The sequence below is a fragment of the Phalacrocorax aristotelis genome, chromosome 10 (assembly GCF_949628215.1).
Source record: "Phalacrocorax aristotelis chromosome 10, bGulAri2.1, whole genome shotgun sequence".
Classification (NCBI taxonomy): domain Eukaryota; kingdom Metazoa; phylum Chordata; class Aves; order Suliformes; family Phalacrocoracidae; genus Phalacrocorax; species Phalacrocorax aristotelis.
In genome coordinates this window covers 9,909,850-9,917,892 of record NC_134285.1, presented here as the reverse complement: position 1 = coordinate 9,917,892, position 8,043 = coordinate 9,909,850, and positions in this window count along the sequence as shown.

The following is an 8,043-nucleotide window of genomic DNA, read 5'->3' as shown; positions in this document are numbered from 1 at the left end:
TCCAAAAATATGTTTTACTCCTCAAAATACCACTTTCTTTTAAAACAGTAGCCCAAGATCACAGGGAGCTGATAAACAAAGTTGCTTGAGTACAGAACAGCATTAAACCTCCCCCTGTTCAAACCAGTGGAGGCAGATGAGCACCCCAGCAATCAGCAGGGCCCCATGCCACCCACATAAGGACACCTGCAGGGACCAGGACAAGCTTAACCCAGGCAAGCACCTTTACCATGGTTTCTCTTGCCTTATTTCTTCTGGTAGAGCAGCATAAAGCCCTTAGTACCAGCCTTGCAAATCTCTGCACCAGATCTCACAGCACCTCCCTTAGAGGTGCCTGTAATGGTACTTCCTCTTCCCCCTGCCTTACTCCCCTTAAGCTGCAGTTAACGAGCCTGGGGGTGGAGCTGTCATGGCAGGTGATGTGTTTCCACCTGCAGCCCACACACATGATGTGAATCGGCTCCTTTGGTTACCGAAAATAAGCCCCAGGAGAAGGTAGTGAGGTCTGAAGAGCAGCAGGCAGCTCCCAGCCTCTCCTAGCCAGTACTGACCTGCTCACTTTTTCCAGGACCTTCCTTCCTGCACAAGAAAACACACATAGAGAAACAGCAGAGCTAGAAACCAAAGTTTCAAGTTCACTGCAGAGGAAACGGCCTCTCTGCAGCTGGGGAGAGGGCCGTGAATTTCCTGGCAAGCATAAGCAGGGACGTGGGTGCACATATGTCTTCCAAATACCAATGCCATTTTCAGTGGGAGTAAAAGCTAATTGATCTTTAACATGCAGCACTTAATTTCAATGCCTTTTGTACATCAACACTACTAGTGAAACGAATACCAGATTTTACTAAAATGAGTATGTGTCAACATATTGATGACTCACATGCCCAGTTGCAAAGGGAGATTCTCAATTACTCAGAAGGATTCTGCTTCAGTACTTTTTATCCAGCAATGATAGATATATCCTGGCTGGAAATCCTGGTGTGTCCTGGGTCTTTCTTGCTCTTGCCCTGAAGCTGAGGTCTCAGCGCAAATTTCCAAGTGAGAAACATTGTACCTGTGAGTTGCACATGTGTGGCATTGAAAAGCTCAAGGCAGTAGCTGCTACTAAAGCTTTCTAAAAACCCAAATGGAGAAGTTTCAGCCAAAATAGGATGCCTGCAAACATTTTGCAGCAGGCTTTTCGTTACCCTTCCCGGGCCATCCCTGCCACTGAAGCCTGCCAGGTGTCCGACGGCATGATGGGTACTGGGTAAGCAGAGCTCCCCGGGGCCCACAGATGCCCAGCCTGTGGTTGCAGACTGCCACAACTCCATGTATACTTGCTGCTCTCTTTATGGCTTACTTTGAATCATCATTAAAAAGCTGAGGGTTTGATACCTCACAGATGTGAATTTTAAAGAAAGATCTTTAGAGATATCTTGCACCATAAATGTACTTGCCTGTGCTGGTCTATCTCTAGGTGATAAATGAAGCCCAAGACACTTAAAAGAGCTTCTTAATCTTTGAAAAGCAAACCAAAGCCAATAATCCTTTGTAGTTTTATTATACCATCCATCCAATTTCTTTTGCTCTGCTTCCAAAAGCATTTGTGGCAGAGGGGCAGACTCCAGTTTCCAGCCTGGTGGGGTTCACTGCACAGCCCTGTAGGCAGAGGCACTGGCACCACTGAAGAGGAGTGGGGTGAGGAGGAGGAACCAGCTTCAGCTACTCTGGACACAAAGGGATGTGGCGGGACAGCCTCAGGTTCAGTGAGAGACGCCTAGACCCTCGAGGCATCTCCTTTCCTAGGTGCTGTCACCTGCTGCTGCAAACACTCTCCCAGGCACCGCAGCCAGCAACAAAGTTTGGTTTCTCCTGTAGGAGCATGAATGCTCTTTTCCGAGAGGTATTACAGCATCCCAAGCCATCTCTGAACTGTCTGAACACCAGTAACTCTCAGCAAAACCTTCAGCAGTTCTGGATTTTCTGGTTTCTGTTCCAAATTACCTTTCCCAGCCACAGCCTTGACTCATCCCAGGCAGTCAAAGACCTTCTTCTGGTCTACTCTCCTATCACTGTTTCAAGGAATACAGCAAGAGATTCAAGCTCTCCACTCATGGGATGTTTTAAAAAAATTACTCAAGGGAGCAGCCATCTCTCGTCTCCTGGAAATCTCCTTGCAGAGCTGTGGCAACTCTTGCAACTCCCAGGCATCCACCCCAGCCTACAGCCATCGGCCACTCCCTGCAGACCCAAAATCATCTGATGAAGAAGACCTACCTCCATCACACCCTTACAGTGGGGGGGGGATGCTACAAAACCAAAAGCCTGTTGCTGTGCTTTATTTACCCCCCAGACTCCACCATTAAGTCCCTTCAATAATGTTTTTATGGCTCCATCAATCTTATTTAAACTTCAGTACAAATAAATTGCAGCACATTCACAGTCCCATCACAGCACTCTGACTCACCCAGCCCTAGCAGCCATTGTATATTAAATTAATTTTGGAATGTATTCCAAAGAAATTGTTTCAGCTTCTTCAGCTAAGAACTACCTATGCTATATGTTAGGGCAAAACAGTGCAGGATATCTAATAGGAGGACTTTAATTAGCTGGTGATTAGCCTCATCAGGACTCAGCTCATTAATAATATAGGTCATGCCCTAGTCCCCCTCTCCCTTGGCTCAGTGAAGGTAGGGGAGATAACTCTTACGATGATGGTGGAAAATGCAACATTGACCCCGGATTTCCTTCTCCTTCCCAAGATGTGGATCCTTCATCAGATGCAGGGCCAAATTCTGCATTTCATTATACCTGGAGTATCTCTAAAAATTAAACGAACTTCATATTTACTCTGGTATCACTCAGAGCAGGGATAAGGCCACAGACTAAAATGTTTACCAACTAGGTGGGAAAAAAATGCCTTTTCCAGCTATTAATTTCTGCCCCATCCAGTGCACACAACTTTGGTTACTCACATGGGAAGCATACAAGACTGAGGAAATTAGGGCCTGGGGTAACCAGGGCACCTGCTTAACGCAGAAGTTTCTGTACTGCTGCCTCAGACTGATGTATCTCATTGAAAACATTCAGGCTTTTATTTTCCCCTAGCTCTGGCCCTTGTAGACCACTGCCCCCCTGTAGCAGGCTAAAAGCTCCCATTCACTCTCGGCTTATCTTTTGGCCCCATCTTTGAAATGTAATTCAGGGTCCTGTGGGATGCAAAAAAAAACCAAACCCAAACAAAAAAAATTCCCAAAGCCCACTGTTTTCTCCTGTTTTGCTTTGCTCTAGCAGCGAGTGAGGCTGTGTGCAGTGTCACCCCAGAGAGCAGATGGGTGGGAGCCCACCTTCTTACAGAGCCAGGGGGATTAATGAGCTGCAGCCTGTGCAGCACCGCAACAGTGCACAGAGATGCCAAAGTGCCAAATATGCTTCCAGATAGCAAAATTTAAAAAAAGTGTGCTTAAACTGAATTACTATTTGACTTACTGGCTGACAAGATAATTAGCTGTCCCACACAGCTAATTAGCAAATTCCTGAGGCCGTAGTAACCATCAGACCTAAAGCATACCACACTAATTCAGCCTTGCTCCTTGTCTCCTCTGCCGCCTCTTATTATGCATCCTTATCTCCTTGAGAAATGCTTGTGCAAGAATAGGAAACATCTCCCTGTTTAACTGCCTATGCTCTGGAGTGATTTCCAATCAGTGGATATCAGCATCAGCTTTGGATGCAGAAATCCAGTTAATCAAATCTGTCTGGCTGGTTGATTAATATCTGTGAGGTTGGTGTTCAAGGGGGAATGCCTTCAGAGACTGGCTGGGCTGACAGTGTTAGTAGCAATGATTATGCAGGCTCACACTTTCCGTTGCTTTCTGCACAGAGAGCTGCCTGGGCAGCAGAGAAAGTTGTCTTCTCCCCAGAGCCTGAGCAGAGCAGCTAGGGCTTTCGCAGGGCAAAGCCCAGGCTTTGCTGAAGCAGAAGCTTTCACCTCTGCTCCTTTAAACTCAACCGCATTTCCATTCCCAAGGAAGAGGTAGAGAGGAGGAACAGCAACAAGGGCTTCCAAGGCAAAGGGGCATCTCTATTGACCTTGAAAAGCTACTGAAATACTTCCCTCTGTAGCAAACTGAACCAAATCCCACCAGGTCCTGCCAGCATGTTTCATCATTTGCTATTTTTGCTGGTGCTGTGGGTATGTACCTGCACCCACAAGGACTGCCAGTCGGCTCCAGCCACGGACTGACCTTTTGCTAAGCCGTGCTGGTCAATACTGGAAAACAACTACAAGTGCTGAGACTTTTCTTCTCCGTCATGTCAGGTTGCTCAGCGACATCAACATCCTACAGCTTTCCTAGAGAAATCCAGGCATTCCCCAGTCCCCAGCACTGTGCATGTGTAGTCCTGGAGAAGGGGGCTTGCACAGCCTGTGCAGCCCTGGCACTGCCCCAGGATGCCCATGCAGCCCTGCTGAGCACCACGCTGGCCCTCTTGGAGCCACCAGCCAGGAGGTTTTACAGTGGGCAGTGGTGGATTTGGCCAGAGAGGTGCTGACCAGTGGCTCCTTCCTGCAGGGCCATGGGGAGCCCCAGACACTGATCTCCACCCTACCTTTCCACACAGGCAAAGAGTTGGACCCCACCAACCTTGCACCAGCTCTGTGCAAGTGGGTGTATGCAGGAAGTCCCAGTCATGGGTCTGGGGACATGCCCTGGAGGTATCTTGAATTCGTACAAGACAACAAGGTGCTAAATTCCCCTTTCCCCACCCAACATCCTGGTCTCCATGAGACAGGCAAGCAGCTACACAGACCAAAAGGATGCTGCAGCATGGCCCAGCTGGCCCAGGTTCCTCTTCGCTTTATTCCTTGCTGAGATGGGGAAGGATAGAGGAAACACTGGGCTTGCACCCGCAGGGAGGCTCTGGCAGCAGCTGTGGTGGCATACGGGTGGCCAAAGGGCAAGTGGGGGAGAAGAAGGCTTAAACCAGACCTTTGTTTGTCTACCTCTTGCAGAGTTCCTGTATCACTATCACAACGCTACCACGACACTTGGACCCTTGGGGGGCTGTGTCTGTGGGATTTGCCAGGCAGGAGCACTGGGCCGCCCATCTCATGACTCCTCTTCCCCTGTTCCCGCTGGGATGGACTCTGCCCAATGTTTCGCAGTCTCCCATCCCAGTGCAGGAGCACAGCACTGTTCTTTTGGTACTGAAAATAAAACATAGTGTCTCTGGCTCCTGAAACCACATTTCCATTGAGCAATCATCGTTTTGGAGCTGAGAGTGGCCGGGATCAGAGTCCTGCTCCTGTCAGCAGCAGAGGAAAGCAGCGGGTTTTAGCAGCCTGCGCTATGAACCACTGTGAACACCATGGCAGCTGATACGGTCTGCCGTGATGACTCACTGCTGTTGATTTGGGCAGAGGCAAGAAAAACAGCCTGAAATGCGCCAGTTCAACATTCATATTCTCAGTGAGGGCTATTAGCTCAGAGCAGGTCCCCGTCCCCCCACCCTCTCACCTTCTTTGAGTGCAGCATCACTAAAATTTATTTTTCTATATTAGAAAAGTGATGTATTGACAGCCTTATATTTGGGAAAGCAGCTTATGTCACTGCCAAAGATGTCACATTCAAATGGATCACATCTGCATCAACAAAATACCTGGCACAGTTTGACCATCTCATCTCCCCAGGCGATTTTTCTTTCTTTTTCAAAGGCTGCTCAAATATTGGCTTTATCGCCACAGGAAAGATAGGAGTGACCTGTAGAGCAAATACTCATGATAGTTTTTCAGAGCTATTTTTCTCAGGGCTGTTCTTCCAAAAGCGTTCATCCCAAAAGAGATGTTTAAATCAGGGTGAGCCCCCGGGAGGTATTTCAGCCCAGCACAGTGCAGCTGCAGCCAAACCATCGGGCTGGACCATGGCTGTGATGGAGCTGAACTGAGAACCAATGGCCGGTGCTTCCTGGCCAGGGAAGGGATCACACAGCACAAAGCAACCTCGGGGGGTTCAAAACATGCCACTGCAGCATGGGTGGCAGCTCAGCTCCAGCCTAATGTGGGAAGCAAGCCACTAGGTTACGTCTCCAATATCCAGCCATGGCAGCCACGAGTATTCAGATCTATCTTTCCAATAATTTCTATTTTCTTTTCCTTTTCAAAAGCCAAGGACCACAGATGAGCTGTTTGGACCCACAGAAATGAAAAAGAAAGGCTGCTGTACCAACAAATAACCTCTACAGCTGATGGTGTCCTGGAGCTGTTAAAGCATAACCCATTTTCTTTGAGAGAAATCACACTGGTTGATTTTGTGGGAAGGGAGGGAGGCAGGGAGGGATGGAGGGACAGACCGACAGACAGAGTCATGCTTAGCTCTGGATGGTGCTCACCAGAGAGGGACCAGATATCCTGTTTTCTAAAGTTCATTTCTGAAGCCTGTTGTGCTTAGTGGTAGTATCTACTGTTCAGTCCTGCGCAGCGCACATGCAGTAAACACTGTCTAGTGCTCACTTGTTTGCTGATTGTAAACTCCGTTTTTAAACCCAGGAAAATGCTAATTATGTGGCTGCAGATATTGCAGTGTGCCACTGAAGCAAATAGATAAGACTGAGACTTTCCATCACTCAATAATTAATTCTCAAATTTAAAGAAAATCTTTATCTATTTTGGGTTGAAACACTAAAAATAGAACCTTAATCAAGCATTTTGTTGGGAAGACAGGGGTGCTGGTGTCCCGCAACACATTATGCTTGCCTGGATGCTTGGCTTGGACTATTGGGAGCCACCACAGTGTCCCCTTGGCCAGTGCTGAGCATAAGTCAGGGCTCTCCCCTCACTCCCAGGGTCACTTCACACAATAACAAGAATAATATATGGTAATGGGAATAATGATAAAAATACACACAACAAAATAAAGTAGTGCACAAGCAACATTTTCCCAGCCAATGCAAGTTGCATAGGACCCCTCTATAGCTCCTCTATACCTCTCCTGATTTGCATAGCCAAAAGATGGCAGCACTCTCTCACATATGTGCCACTGCAAAAGCTCCATCTCTCCCTACAAATGCATACAAACGTCTATAACTAATCTAGTCGTGATGCACATTGGAGGGACATTTTCCTGCCTCATCCGCTGTAGCATGCGGCCAGACTAACAGCCATGGGGCTGCAGCGGTGGCCACACAGGCTGTAAGCATGCAGAGCAGGGACAATGCTGCTGCCTGCCTACAGCACTGGCCTTGCCCCTGCCAAGCATTGCCATGCTTGGAAGCAATGGCAGTAATCATTTCATGCACACTTGGTCATCCCCATCAGCACTGTGCGGATGCTGGGCTGTCCATCCAGGCGCTTGCTAGGTGTCAGTGAAAGGACTTATTCTTCATCTTCTAAGTGTTCTTTGGGGGACAAAACCAAAAAAGGTAATAGTATCCTTTGCCAAATTTTGCATCTGGAATGACTCGTCCTTCCCCGCTACCCTATGTGGTGCAGCTCCCAGGTGCCCCCAGTGGACACCCTCTTCTAGTTCCAGTGCACTGGAAGAGCTCGAGCAGAGAAACTCGGAGAAAACACTCAGTCTTGATTTTTGCTTTTCCCAAGATGATAAATCCACCATGTGATTCCATCCACTCACTTCTTTTTTTCCTACCCTGCTGCCCCTGCTATTGCCACTGCCTGGGATTGCAGCCATCCCTTCGTTGTTCCCAGCACTTAGCAAACAGAAGAACCTGAGGTCTGTTTTCAATAAATCTGATGCAAAGATTTGCTTTATAATCCCAATGAAGATGAAAGGAACTAAGAGGGATAGAGAGCTGCAGCGAAATTCAGATTTGCAGAGCAGATTATGGCATTTGCATATGGGGAAAAGCTGGAGGTGGCAGTCCCTCCCCACGATGGGTGACATGGGTGTCTGCACCCAGAGGAAGCCTCTTTGTATCAAGAAGCCCATCAGCAATGGGGCATAATGGTGCAGCAGGAGCCGTGCTGTGTTAGGATAATCACATCTTCAGTGCATTAAGGTTGAAGTCAAGGCTGAGCATTTCCAGCCCCTCAGGGGCCTGTCC